We start from the raw sequence: 15,029 nt of genomic DNA on the forward strand, positions 1-15,029 counted from the left end.
GTGTATCGATCATGCCGGCGCCTTCCCACGGTCCTCGCTAGTACCTGAAATACATACATACACAACCACTGTAAGCATAAATGCTTAGTGAGTTCCCCAATATACACTTACACACATACGCCTTTCCAGGCCCTGACCTCCTGGTCCTCATTACAACGCCTTCCGGCCCATAACATAATCGCCTTCCGGCCCATAACATATTGCCTTCCGGCCCACATATCATACATAGCACATATAACACTTAACTTACCACATATAGCATACATATCCATATAACACTTAACTTACCACTTATAGCATACATATCCATATAACACTTAACTTACCACTTATAGCATATATATCCATATAACATATTCGACCTTCCGGTCACACAGTCAAACCCTTCCGGGTACAGTATAGTGAGAAGACTCACCTCGTAAGTGCTGAAAGCTAGCAACTCCTGAAATCACTCGCGCACCAACCAACGAGCTACAAACCTCCTATAACATTACATAACTCATTAACACTCATATCATCTAAGTGTGACTATCCCTAAGAAGTCAGACTTAGGTCAACTCTGGTCAACGGTCAACTCGACTGGACTCGGCGAGTACCATGGCGACTCGGCGAGTCTAGTCGTCCTCACAGATTCCTGAATATTCCCTTTCTACTCGTCGAGTATACCTCTCGACTCGACGAGGTCCTCGTGGAAGAATCGCGGGGCCACCCCGACTCCACTCGCCGAGTCTGATGAACAACTCGGCGAGTCCCAGCACATCTTCAAGCTACTCGCCGAGTCTGAAGAACAACTCGGCGAGTCCATGCCATGCAGACGAGTAACTGCTTCCTGGGATAGGTCTCGTCCCGAAGTACAAATGCATGGGACCTTCTGGACCTCTAAAGGTCCTAATACAAGACTATAATCGTGGGGTAACAAGGCATTTCTTCATCAAATCACTAAATGGGTTCTATAAACCCTAATTTCATAAATACATCAAAGTAACAGATTTGGTCCGAGTTATTACCTGGAAACGCACTCTCTGTGTCCCCCAAATCTCAGAACTCAATCCTCCTTGATATTCCTTTAGCCGAATCCCCCTTCTTCTTGCTTAACCAATTCTTCCAAGTTCCAAAGCTTTCTCCCTTGCTCTAGGCGTCCACAGCGATTAGGGTTTCTCTCAACTGACCAAAAGACTGAAAATGACGGCCTAAGAGGCGTTAAATACGATCCAAACTGAACGGTTAGGGTTTCTGCTGAACAGCGTCGACTCGCCGAGTCCATAACTGGACTCGTCGAGTCCAGTCGCGGACCCGCGACCAAGTCCGCGATCCTACTCGGCGAGTCTAGGCTCCAACTCGCCGAGTCCCCTCTTAAATCACCCCAAAAACATAATTTTAATAATACCTGAGATTCTGGGCTGTTACAATTCTCCCCCACTTGGATTAGACTTCGCCCTCGAAGTCTCATTCTGCAAATAGTTCCGGATGCTGCTCCCGCATTTCACGCTCCGGTTCCCAAGTCATTTCTGATCCCTTACGGTGTTGCCATTGAACCAATACCAGAGGTACTTCCTTATTCCTCAGAACCTTGATCTTCCGATCCCTGATAGCCACTGGTCTCTCCGCGTAATTCAGGCTCGCATCCACCTGAATATCCTCCAATGGAACCACTGCCGACTCATCGGCTATGCACTTCCTTAACTGCGACACATGAAAAGTGTCATGGATCTGACCCAACTCCGCTGGCAACTCCAATCGATAGGCTACCCGACCTACCCTTGCAACCACACAAAATGGCCCAATATACCGGGGCCCCAATTTGCCCCTCTTCCTGAATCGAATCACTCTTTTCCAAGGAGAGACCTTCAGGAGAACGTAGTCGCCGACTTGAAATTCAAGCTCGGATCGGCGCCTGTCTGCATAACTCTTCTGTCGGCTCTGGGCAGTCAATAATCTTTGTCTCACTTGTTGAATCTGCTCTGTCGTCTGGAGTATGATCTCCGTGCTGCCCATCACTCTCTGTCCCACCTCTCCCCAGCAAATGGGGGTCCGACACCTCCTACCATACAACAGCTCGAAAGGTGGCATACCAATGCTCGAATGATGGCTGTTGTTGTAGGAGAACTCTGCCAATGGTAAGTACGCATCCCAACTACCCCCGAAGTCTAACACACAAGCTCGGAGCATGTCTTCCAGCGTCTGAATTGTCCGTTCGCTCTGACCGTCTGTCTGGGGATGGTATGCGGTACTAAAATGCAATTTAGTACCTAGCTCCTCATGGAATTTCTTCCAGAATCGGGAAGTAAAGCGCACATCACGGTCTGACACAATCGAGATCGGCACCCCGTGCCGAGACACCACCTCTCTAACGTATATCTCCGCCAATTTCTCCGCCGAAGAACTCTCACTGATGGCAAGGAAATGTGCACTCTTTGTCAACCTATCCACGATCACCCAAATTGCGTCAACTCCCCTAGCAGTCCTCGGCAATTTGGTGATAAAATCCATAGTAATCTGCTCCCACTTCCACTCGGGGATCTCCAATGGCTGTAACTTGCCATGCGGTCTCTGATGCTCAGCCTTAACCCTACGGCAGGTCAAGCACCTCTCAACGAACCATGCCACGTCCCTCTTCATACAGGGCCACCAATATTCCTTCCTTAGATCCAGATACATCTTTGTAGCACCGGGATGGATCGAGAATTTCGATTTATGAGCCTCTTCCATCAACGTAACACGCGTACCGCCCACGAACGGCACCCAAATCCGACCCCGAAATGTCATAAGGCCTCGACCATCCTTGACAAACTCTGAGACTAACCCCACAACCCGCTCCTTCTTCTGCATTTCTGGTCGCACAGCCTCAGCCTGTGCCCTACGAATATCGTCCAATACAGGAGTCATCACGGTCAGTCTCAAGCACACATCTCGCAATGGAGTGCTCTCCGCCCTGCGGCTCAATGCATCGGCTACCACATTAGCCTTGCCTGGGTGGTACAGGATCTCACAATCATAATCCTTGACCACATCCAACCACCTCCTCTGACGCATATTTAGGTTGGGTTGGTCCATCAAATACTTCAAACTCTTATGGTCCGTGTATATCGTACATCGAACCCCATACAAGTAGTGGCGCCAAATCTTGAGAGCGAACACTACTGCCCCCAGTTCTAAGTCATGCGTGGGATATCTCGCCTCATGAGGCTTCAGCTGCCTCGATGCATAAGCTATCACATGACCCCTCTGCATCAATACTGCACCCAATCCCGAAATCGATGCGTCGCAATATACCACGAAATCTTCCATCCCTTCTGGGAGAGCTAATACCGGGGCTTCGCACAATCTCTGGCGAAGTGTCTCAAAGGAGGTCTGCTGCTCGGGCCCCCATGAGAACGTAACACCCTTCCGGGTCAATCTGGTGAGTGGCACTGCAATCTTGGAGAAATCCTTGATAAATCTCCGATAATACCCTGCCAACCCAAGGAAACTTCTGATCTCAGAGGGTGACTTCGGCACCTCCTAACTCATCACCGCCTCAACCTTGGCCGGGTCGACCAATATCCCTTTCTGATTAACCACATGTCCTAGAAACTGGACCTCCCGCAACCAGAATTCACATTTGGAGAACTTTGCATAAAGCTTCTCCAACCTCAATACCTCAAGGACCTCCCTCAAATGTTCCTCATGCTGCTCTCTCGATCTCGAATACACCAGAATGTCGTCGATAAATACGATCACTGACCGATCCAACATCGGCCTGCATACCCTGTTCATGAGATCCATGAACACAGCCGGGGCATTGGTGAGTCCAAAAGGCATCACCACAAACTCATAATGCCCGTATCGCGTCCTAAACGCTGTCTTCTGGACATCTTCATCCCGTACTCTCACCTGATGGTAGCCCGACCTCAGATCGATCTTGGAAAACCAAGATACTCCCTGCAACTGATCGAATAGATCATCGATCCTCGGCAACGGGTAACGGTTCTTGACCGTTAGCTTGTTCAACTCCCGGTAATCAATGCACATCCGGTGTGAACCATCCTTCTTCTTGACGAACAAAATAGGTGCTCCCCATGGCGAGCTGCTCGGCCGAATGAATCCCTTCCCCAGCAACTCTTGGAGTTGCGAGGACAACTCTTGCATCTCTGGAGGTGCAAGACGATAGGGCACTTTAGCAATAGGTGCTGCCCCCGGAACTAGATCAATCCTAAACTCTACTTGCCTCACAGGCGGTACTCCCGGCAACTCCTCGGGAAAGACATCTGAAAATTCGCGCACCACCGGAACTTCCTCAACTGACTTCGGTTTCTCGGAAACCTCCCGCGTATCCATCACATACGCCACAAAACCTTTACAGCCCTGCCGTAGACACTGCCTCGCCCTAGCGGCCGAACAAAAAGCTGATCCCGAACGGGTACCCTCGCCGTACACCGAAAGAACTCCCCCTCTAGGGTCTCGTATAGTCACCAACTGACGCTCACAGTCGATGACAGCGCCGAACCGGCTCAGCCAGTCCATGCCCACGATGACACAGACATCCCCCATCGCGATAGGAATCAGGTCAATCGGGAATCCAACCCCGAAAATCTCTTTTACACATCCCCGAAGAACCTCCGTAGCACAAATCACCTTCTCGTCAGCTATAGAGACTCTCAAAGGTCGACTCAACGACTCACGGCTAACACCAATATGCTGACTAAAGGCCAAGGACACAAAGGACCTACTCGCACCCGAGTCAAATAACACTAAGGCAGGCACAGACTTCACAAGGAAAGTACCTACACATATAATAACATAAGCATAACATCTTGACATTAAAATAAGTACATGAATTAAAACATACCTGCCACAACATCGGGCGCAGCGCGGACCTCCTCCGCAGTCAGCTGAAAGGCTCTCCCACGAGCCCTCGGGGCCTCGACCTTCACCGGTCGAGTCTCAGTAGTCCTGGCAACAGGTGCAGATCCCTGACGAAGCTGAGGGCACTCGGCCTTCCGATGGCCGGTCTGGTTGCAATGAAAGCAAACCATAAATCCCTTGGGACACTCCCTAGCAATGTGTCCCTCCTTGCCACACTTGTAGCAAGCACCGGCTCGACACGCCCCATCATGACCCTTACCGCACTTTACGCAAGTGCGGTTCTTCGAACCTCCCGTCCTCGAATCGGCGGACTTGATCCGCTTGGCTGCCGGCTGAGACTGAGCCGGTCGCCGGTCTGCTTGCTGAGACTCGGCCTCCTCCCTGGCCTGAGTCTCTAACTCGATCTCGCGCTTCCTGGCATTCGCCTGAAGCTCAGTAAAAGTATGGTAAGTGGAGTTTGACACAAACTCCCGGATCTCCCTCCTCAGAACACCCAAGTACCGGCTCATCCGAGCCTGCTCTGTGGCCACTAGCTCAGGGCAAAACATCGCCCTCTCGTGGAACTTCCGCGTGATCGCCGCCACCGAATCAGTACCCTGCTTGAGGGCTAAGAACTCCTGAACCAATCGTTCCCGCTCCACCGGGGGAACATACTCATCCCTGAACATGGTAGTGAACCCCTCCCATGTCACTGCCGCAGTCTCTGCTAAGGTGAAGTTCGCCGTCACGAACTTCCACCAGTCCTTGGCTCCCAGACGGAGCTGGTTCAAAGCGAACCGTACCCTCAGGTGCTCCGGGCATGAACAAGTGTAGAAGCACCCCTCTATATCTGCGATCCACCTCATCGCAGCAATCGGATCCTGCGTCCCATCGAACTCTGGTGGCTTCGTGTTGCTGAACTCTCGGAACAGCAATGAATCACCCCCCTGTGGCCTAGCAGCGGCCACAGCTGCGGTAGCTGCAGCGGTTGCAGCCTCAGTCAATGCGGCGTACCGCTCGTCGAACGTCTCCATAAGGGTGGTCTTGATAGACCCAAACATCTCCGGGATCTCAGCCCGGATCGCCGCCGCCACCTCCTCCTGAATCATCTGACGAATAGCCTCGTCACTCACACTGCTCGTACTCGCCCCGTGCCGCGGTCTAACCATGATATCTCTGAAATACAACATAAAACTATCAGAGATTCTACCGAGTATAATCGTACTCGACACGCAACCCTACTCAATCCCAGATATCCAGGGATTCTTACTCGGGCCTCCCACTGACCCGGTGTCCTCGGTAGTACGGGCCCAATACTACCGACCACACCGCATCAATGTTCATCCCAAGTCCTCCTCCCCAAACTCCAGATAGTGAGTACTCTACTTCTGATACGCTCTATCTACCCGCATACTAGCAAAGCATCACATATAGGCAACTTCCCTAGACTAAGGCATCACAAATCAGGCCACTCTAGTCCTATCATGAATACCTAGTCTTCTAGCATGCATAACAATTCATATCATATAACATTGTAAGGTATTTTGGGGATCTTTTACCGTTCGGGCGCTGACTGATCGTACACACTGCTTCTTTCTTGCTTACCACAAAACCATTTACAAAAGTTTATGCCTTTATTTGAAAAGTTTCCTCAAATCCTCGGTTTGAGTTCAGTTACCCCCGAAGGTGCACCCGAATCCCTCAAACCAAGGCTCTGATACCAATTGTAACATCTCAAATTTTCAAACAAATTTTTCATTTCTAAAACATAATATTTTCCATTAAAAACAAGGCATAAATAGTTTAATTATTCGGTCAATACAATTATTCAAACTCCCAAGATCCTAAAACCATCTTCAGTGTGTATCGATCATGCCGGCGCCTTCCCACGGTCCTCGCTAGTACCTGAAATACATACATACACAACCACTGTAAGCATAAATGCTTAGTGAGTTCCCCAATATACACTTACACACATACGCCTTTCCAGGCCCTGACCTCCTGGTCCTCATTACAACGCCTTCCGGCCCATAACATAATCGCCTTCCGGCCCATAACATATTGCCTTCCGGCCCACATATCATACATAGCACATATAACACTTAACTTACCACATATAGCATACATATCCATATAACACTTAACTTACCACTTATAGCATACATATCCATATAACACTTAACTTACCACTTATAGCATATATATCCATATAACATATTCGACCTTCCGGTCACACAGTCAAACCCTTCCGGGTACAGTATAGTGAGAAGACTCACCTCGTAAGTGCTGAAAGCTAGCAACTCCTGAAATCACTCGCGCACCAACCAACGAGCTACAAACCTCCTATAACATTACATAACTCATTAACACTCATATCATCTAAGTGTGACTATCCCTAAGAAGTCAGACTTAGGTCAACTCTGGTCAACGGTCAACGGTCAACTCGACTGGACTCGGCGAGTACCATGGCGACTCGGCGAGTCTAGTCGTCCTCACAGATTCCTGAATATTCCCTTTCTACTCGTCGAGTATACCTCTCGACTCGACGAGGTCCTCGTGGAAGAATCGCGGGGCCACCCCGACTCCACTCGCCGAGTCTGATGAACAACTCGGCGAGTCCCAGCACATCTTCAAGCTACTCGCCGAGTCTGAAGAACAACTCGGCGAGTCCATGCCATGCAGACGAGTAACTGCTTCCTGGGATAGGTCTCGTCCCGAAGTACAAATGCATGGGACCTTCTGGACCTCTAAAGGTCCTAATACAAGACTATAATCGTGGGGTAACAAGGCATTTCTTCATCAAATCACTAAATGGGTTCTATAAACCCTAATTTCATAAATACATCAAAGTAACAGATTTGGTCCGAGTTATTACCTGGAAACGCACTCTCTGTGTCCCCCAAATCTCAGAACTCAATCCTCCTTGATATTCCTTTAGCCGAATCCCCCTTCTTCTTGCTTAACCAATTCTTCCAAGTTCCAAAGCTTTCTCCCTTGCTCTAGGCGTCCACAGCGATTAGGGTTTCTCTCAACTGACCAAAAGACTGAAAATGACGGCCTAAGAGGCGTTAAATACGATCCAAACTGAACGGTTAGGGTTTCTGCTGAACAGCGTCGACTCGCCGAGTCCATAACTGGACTCGTCGAGTCCAGTCGCGGACCCGCGACCAAGTCCGCGATCCTACTCGGCGAGTCTAGGCTCCAACTCGCCGAGTCCCCTCTTAAATCACCCCAAAAACATAATTTTAATAATACCTGAGATTCCGGGCTGTTACACCTAAGGGTATATCCTTCGTATTTCAGGTCCTCAACTTCTCTTTTTAATAAATCAATTTGTTCCCGAAGAAATTTACGTAGTTTCACAAGCTGGAGTACATGTAACTTCAGTGACCGGAATGTTTTCAAAACTCATTTTTTTAATATATGTATAATATTTTTTTTAAATTTCCCTTTGACTTAAAAACCGAGAAAGTCAACCTTAAAAGTCAAATTTAAAAAGTCAAACTCAAAAGTCAAACCGTAAAGCTAAATTTGAAAATTTAAAAGTTAAACGAAAAAGTCAAAGGTCAAAATTTTAAATAAAAAGTCAAAAATAAAAAAATATAATTTTTGGTTGAATTTGGAATTTGAAATGAAAAGAAATTGAATTTTGGGGTTAAAAGAGTCAATTTGCGAAATTTGGAACCGAGAGAGACACTATATGACTTAAATTTCGAAGGAGGGAGCAAAGGTGTCCGCTAGCTGAGTTGGTAAAGCGCTGTGGCAATGACCTAGAGGTCTCGGGTTCGATCTCCGTCACCCCCCCCCCCCAATCCGTTTCAATATTTTTAATGCGAAGCTGCACAGGTGCGAGGCGAGGACGAGGCTGAGGTGCGAACCGTAAACTGCTGCTGATTGTAAATGTGAGCCGTAAACTCCGAGGCCTCGGACCGTAAACCTCGGACCGTAAGCTCAGAAACCCTAGCTGCTAACCGTAAACGCCGCCGCCGCCTTGCTGGTTACGACCAAAAACAACGATTTTTGCCCATTTTTGCTCCAAAACTCGATCAAAAACCCGTTTTTATGAAAAACGGGTCGAACAAACCCCCTAATTTTTAGAGATCTATCCAAAAACGCAGAAATTTTTCAAAAATAAGATCAAATAAGCTCTAGATCTGACAAAAACTGATTGATACAATCTTGCTCTGATACCAATTGTAAGTCCCTAATTTGCCTGTGTATCAATCAGATCCGTTTAATGGTGCGGAATCCCAATCAAACGGATGATGTCAGATCAAATAGAAGAGAAGAAGAAGAAGAATATGAATCTATGTATGAATTGATTAGAATTAAAGTTCCAGATACAAAAGATTACACACACATATAGGCTCCTATGTTCTCTTATGTTCATCAATCTTTTCTCACACCCTTCACACACATGAGAAACATGGGCCGTAAATGGGTTTACGGCCGTAAACACCCATTGGACCGTAAACATGGTTTACGGCCGTAAACACCTACATGACCGTAAACACATAAGATATTACATAAAAATACAATTTTCTAGAAAAACAAAGTATAAACCATATTTTTGACCCAACATACACTGAGAGATTAAGGAGATGTAAATCACTAGTGATAATGAATGTAAGTTTTGTTTATGCTTATGTTTCTGTATTGACGATGACATCCAATGTTTTAAAATAAATAAAAAAAAATATATTTCTTCAGAAATGCTTTGATAACGTATTTATCATGTTTTTCTGGGAACAAATTCCACAACATTTTTATAAAAAGGGTACTCTGATTTTTATAAAACATAAACATAATCGGTCTTTTCTGGACGTGAGAATGTGGATGTCACAAGATCTCAGTTTGTATGCCCTAGCTTAAAGTATTAATGGCTTTTGGATCAAGATCTAGGTCTTAAAGATTTAGGGTTTGAGCTAAACCCATTAAGGAAGGCTATTAACGGGTAAAGTTGGAAACTTTACCCTTAAAAGGACATTTTCAGTATATAAATGGAGTATGGAGCTTAGATCTAAAGTATAGGAGCTTAATCTATTAAGATGGCTTAACAGACTGAAGAACTCGTGGAGTCCATAGAGGAACTCGACGAGTTGGGTCGGAGTGTCCCGATTCTATAAAGGGAAAAACTTGACGAGTCCAAGGATGACTCGACGATTTGACTGGAGAAGTTTCGATTCTGTAGATAGAAGGAACTCGACGAGTTGTGAAAGAACTCGATGAGTTGGATCGCGATTTCAGGGTTTATGATTCATGGAACTCGATGAGTTGATGGATCAACTCGACGAGTTGTCAACCCAAGATGTTGACTTTGACCAGGGTGTTTGACTGTGCCTTTGACTTTGATCAAAGTTGACCTGTAAGGGATTATAAGTATGAAAGGGTAATTAAAGGAAATCTTTTATGTGTAGGAGTTTGAGTGAGGTTGATTTCAGAGTCGAGGATAGTTCAACTACTTCACGACATTTGAGGTGAGTTACCTTCCAGTAGAAGTGGGTCGAAGGCACCAATATCGGCCCACCAGTAGTTGATTATAGTTGAGATGATTGTCTTTGTAATAACTATCTGGTATGCCACTATCTGTTATGCTTTATGTGCTAGTATGCTATGATATTATGTGATAGTGGTAGGAGGGGTAGATTAGACCCCGTAGTAGGTTGAGATAAACCCGAGGGTAGGTCGGGCACTCAGATATGCCTGACAGTATGTTTATGCTATGTATTATGCGGTAGTGGTAAGGGGTGAAATAGTCCCCATAGCTGGTTGAGATAAACCAGAGGGTAGGTCGGACACCCAGATATGCCTGGCAGGATAGGTCGAGCACCCAGATATGCTTGGCATGGTAGGTCGAGCACCCAGATATGCTTGGCAGGGTAGGTCGGGCACCAAGATATGCTTGACATTATGTGATTATGTGGTATGATGGGGGAACTCACTAAGATTTGTGCTTACGATTTTCATTTATGGTTTCAGGTACTTCCTCTTCGAAGGGAAAGGAGCCGACATGATCGCAGCGCATCACACTACATTTTCCACACAAGAGATCTTTGGGATTTATACTTTACTATTGTTTTATCATGACATGTTTTGACTATCGATACATTGATTTTGATTCTATGATGTTTTCAGACAAATGGTTTTATAATTATTAAATTAAAAATGAAAATTTTGCTTGTAAAATTTTGGGATGTTACACCCCCAAAGTGAGCTCCTTTTGCTTCGATCTTGCATGAGCATCACCAAACTTTTCTTTTGCCCGAGGACATGCCAACCCGTTCACATGGAGGAGGTAGCCTTGTGTTGTGATAAAGGGTTACGTGGGTCGATTGAGGACATTGTGGTTGGTAAGGGTCCTTTCTTTAGGGATATTCAATGGAAACTTGCTTCATTACTAATTAGGTTTGGAGGTTTCAGGTAGTACTCAGCGGTAGAGGCTTCCTTCTATGCTTTTGTGGCCTCACGAGTTCAATCGTGGATGTTGCAAGACCACATATTACGAGATAGTGATATATGTGGTATTGATTCTGATTATGTTTGTTCTTTGGTATGTCTTTGTGATACGATTCCAATCTTTGACTTTAGTGTTTTCACAAATAAGTATATCGCCCCTCTAAAAGCTGAACATTTATGCCAAATGCCGTAGAGCTCCCCGATAGAGTCCAACGGGCCATGCATAGTAATGTTATGACCCCAAGATCTATAAATATTGTTTTTGAAAGAATTAGTTTTGTCATCCAAAAAGGGGTTGCGACACAACTTGTTGCTCGTTTACCACTACGTCTATGTAAAACTTATATATATATATATATATATATATATATATATATATATATATATATATATATATAAGTGAGTAAAAATTCGTATTAGTCAATTAATCGTACAACTAAAAATAGGTTTGTGCATTTAAAATAGGTGTCTCGTTATATATATATATATATATATATATATATATATATATATATATATATATATATATATATATATATATATATATATATATATGAGTGAGTAAAAATTCGTATTAGTCAATTAATCCTACAATTAAAAATAGGTTTGTGCATTTAAAATAGGTCTCTCATACGCTCCAAATTGGGTTCCAAGATTTTGTTTAGTGTTTCTTTCTTCATCCTCTACTAATGATCAAATCTCTTGCATTTTAAGAACATTAAGATGGTGAAATATGTTTTTGTTGATCTTTAAATTTATTGTTACAGAGGTTTCGAAGTCAGATAACAAAATCAATTGAGTATTCAACTTTAGGGTTCATTTCTTTCTTCTTCTCATGTCCTTTTCAATTCCATAGTTTGGACTTTAAGCAATTTTGAATCCAAAGAAGATGATACATCCTCGATTTCTCTCCCTACTTACAGAAAGCACCATAACCGAAGAAAATAGAGGCAAAATCGGAATTCAACATGACGTTGAAGAACGCCTTTATCTCTCACTAGAAACACATCTGATGAACCAAGGACAAATAGACTCGAAATTTCATTGAAAGAAATATAAAGAGGAAAATGAAACTTATGACAACCACATTTAATTACCTGTCACATCAATGTTAACATTTGCGCCACATGTGCTTCAAGTGTACTTGTGACATCATATTGGTTGTTTTAGGTGAAGGTGGCTAAAAACCAGGTCATTACCGGCCTTATACCCCTATAAAGCAAAATAATAATAATAATAACAACAACAACAACAACAATAAGGGCCATGTAGACCATAACTTGAAACTTGGATGAGCTACAATGTTATTTTTTCAAATATTTAAGATACATGTTAAAAAAAATATAAAATAATTATTGATATAACAGTGACAACCATTTTTAAAAAATAAATGACATCGTACCAATATAGAAATAATTATAAAAATTTAGGTGACATGTTTGAAAAATGAGTTAGCATTTTGATGTGGCGACATTACCGACTAATTTTGTATGCATATGCATGTCTCACAAGTAGGCAGACAAGTAGATAAGTATATGTTTGTCTAAGAATAAAGTATTATCGAATTATCTCATATGTTTACTTAGACTAATATTTTTGGAATAATTGTTAAATGTTGCTTTTGCCTAAAATATGTGATATACATTTTTTGTATATGTTCAGATTTTTTCATATCGGATGCTTGAAAATAAAGATTTATATATTTGTTGTTTTATCGTTTACTAGTTTTGGGCCTAACTTGCACATGGCTTTCAAATTTTGTGGAACGAACATACTGTTAAGATTAGTTTTATAGTTTACTAGTTATGGGTCTAACTTTAATAAGCTTTGGGCCTAACTTACTGATAACATAGTTTGATATAAGAGATATTCCATCCAAGACCAAGATTAAAATACTTGTTATGATATTTCGTTATTGACATAAAAATCTTACAATCAAGTTATGATAGCGACTGAGAAAAAAAAAGCAATTACTTGGATGTGTTTATAAGATGGAAATTTATGTATTTATGTAAGATAGATGTATATTTTCCTCATTCTCGTATTCTATTGTCACAATTTATGACAGCATGCAAAATTTGTCACATTTAAAGGTGTTTTCGCACTCCAAATGATACGCTACTATCAATAATTAAATATTCAAGATGAAGACATGCAAAGATATTAAATGATTAATTGATCAAGCATATAGTTGCTTTATGTTCATTTTGTGAAAAGATATTACATACATTGTAGGTCTACTTTTATAAAGTATATGTTTCATTTTTTGATGGGTCACTTTGCAATTTAAAAAAATTAAAAGAATACAAATATTATAAATAAGAACAAGACGTGTATGGATCATGTAGAATGTTTGATACATAATGTCGATATGTGTCATCGTCAAACAATTTTCATGTACAAATATATAATTTTCCAAAATAAATTTATTATATTTCAGACTTGGAAATGAAGAATATGAATAACATAGGAATTTTCGAAAATTTATTATTGGGGTTTTTTCGCAGACCTATTGAAGATGTGTAGAAAAAATAACACTTTTACGGATATTTTGACAAAATTCGAATGTTAGAAACAAAATCTAAAATAGAGAATTTGAAGAAAAAAAAAAAAAAAAAAAAAAATTTCCATTGCCGGGAATCGAACCCGGGTCTCCTGGGTGAAAGCCAGATATCCTAACCGCTGGACGACAATGGAATCTTGTGTTCTATTTTAGGCATAAATTATTTGTACATGAAATATTATCCATTAGATTCACCACAAAACCAAAATTCTACCCAAAAAATGGAATAAAGCCTTTTTGTTTGCATGTAACATTTTTTAATGTTATAAACCCTGATATTCGATTTTAATTCTGAATCCATATAGTGCCATTGATATATTACTGAATTCACAAAATATGTTGATTAAATTCATAAAAATAAGATAACCTTTGTGACAAATTTCAAGACCTATTAAAAATCATAACCCAGGCAAAATAAGTTTCAAAAGAAGATCATATTCATGAACGAAGTCATGAATTATGTTAAGTTTCCATTAATCACGTTATTTTGCTTCACTTTGCATCTTTTTTTTTTTTAAATGGCAAGTCGACAACAAAAATCAAATTCATATAAAACTCATGGTTACTTTTTATATTATCAGATACATTATATATGTGTTATTAGAGTTATATAGTGTACAACAGTATTTCATTATTTCATTTCAAATTCTAAAAATATTCAACGGTTATTGTAGCCAAATGGTCAAGATGATGGCATGAGGGTAACTATTAAGGGATTATGCCCCAAAAAGACATATTTTTTGGGGTATTTTTCAAAATAACATAAAAAAAATTTGTTTCCACAAATAGACATGCAATCCAAGGAGGTGATCTTCATGGGATCCGGAATTAGGATACCCTCCGCGGAAGGGCAATATGGTAAATTAAGGAGGGACATATATGTAAAATTGACGGATCGACAGAGGCTGCAGAGGGAGCTTTGCAGAACTATTTTTCAGTGTCCATCCTTCCGTGGAACTGTTCTTTAGCATTTTTTTTTGTCATATCGATTTCTCGGAGCATTAAGTTCATTCCGCGGAACCTTGGGTAAAACCTAATTTTTTTTTGCCTATATTTAGTAAACCATACCCAAAATATGGGTATTACGGACATAATCCCAACTATTAAAGCGAAAAAATCTATATATTTATCTCGACTCTCGTTAAATACAAGAATGATAATGTATTTTCATTTATTTATGTATTAT

General features: G+C 42.3%; 1 non-coding gene across 1 annotated transcript; it reads right to left on the reverse strand.

Annotated features, from left to right (window-relative positions):
- Positions 1 to 13,905: 13,905 nt before the first annotated feature.
- Positions 13,906 to 13,977, reverse strand: TRNAE-UUC (transfer RNA glutamic acid (anticodon UUC)). The gene has a single exon. It is a non-coding gene; the product is annotated as a tRNA-Glu (tRNA).
- Positions 13,978 to 15,029: the final 1,052 nt, after the last annotated feature.

Source organism: Lactuca sativa, chromosome 7 (assembly GCF_002870075.4).
Source record: "Lactuca sativa cultivar Salinas chromosome 7, Lsat_Salinas_v11, whole genome shotgun sequence".
NCBI classification, from domain to species: domain Eukaryota; kingdom Viridiplantae; phylum Streptophyta; class Magnoliopsida; order Asterales; family Asteraceae; genus Lactuca; species Lactuca sativa.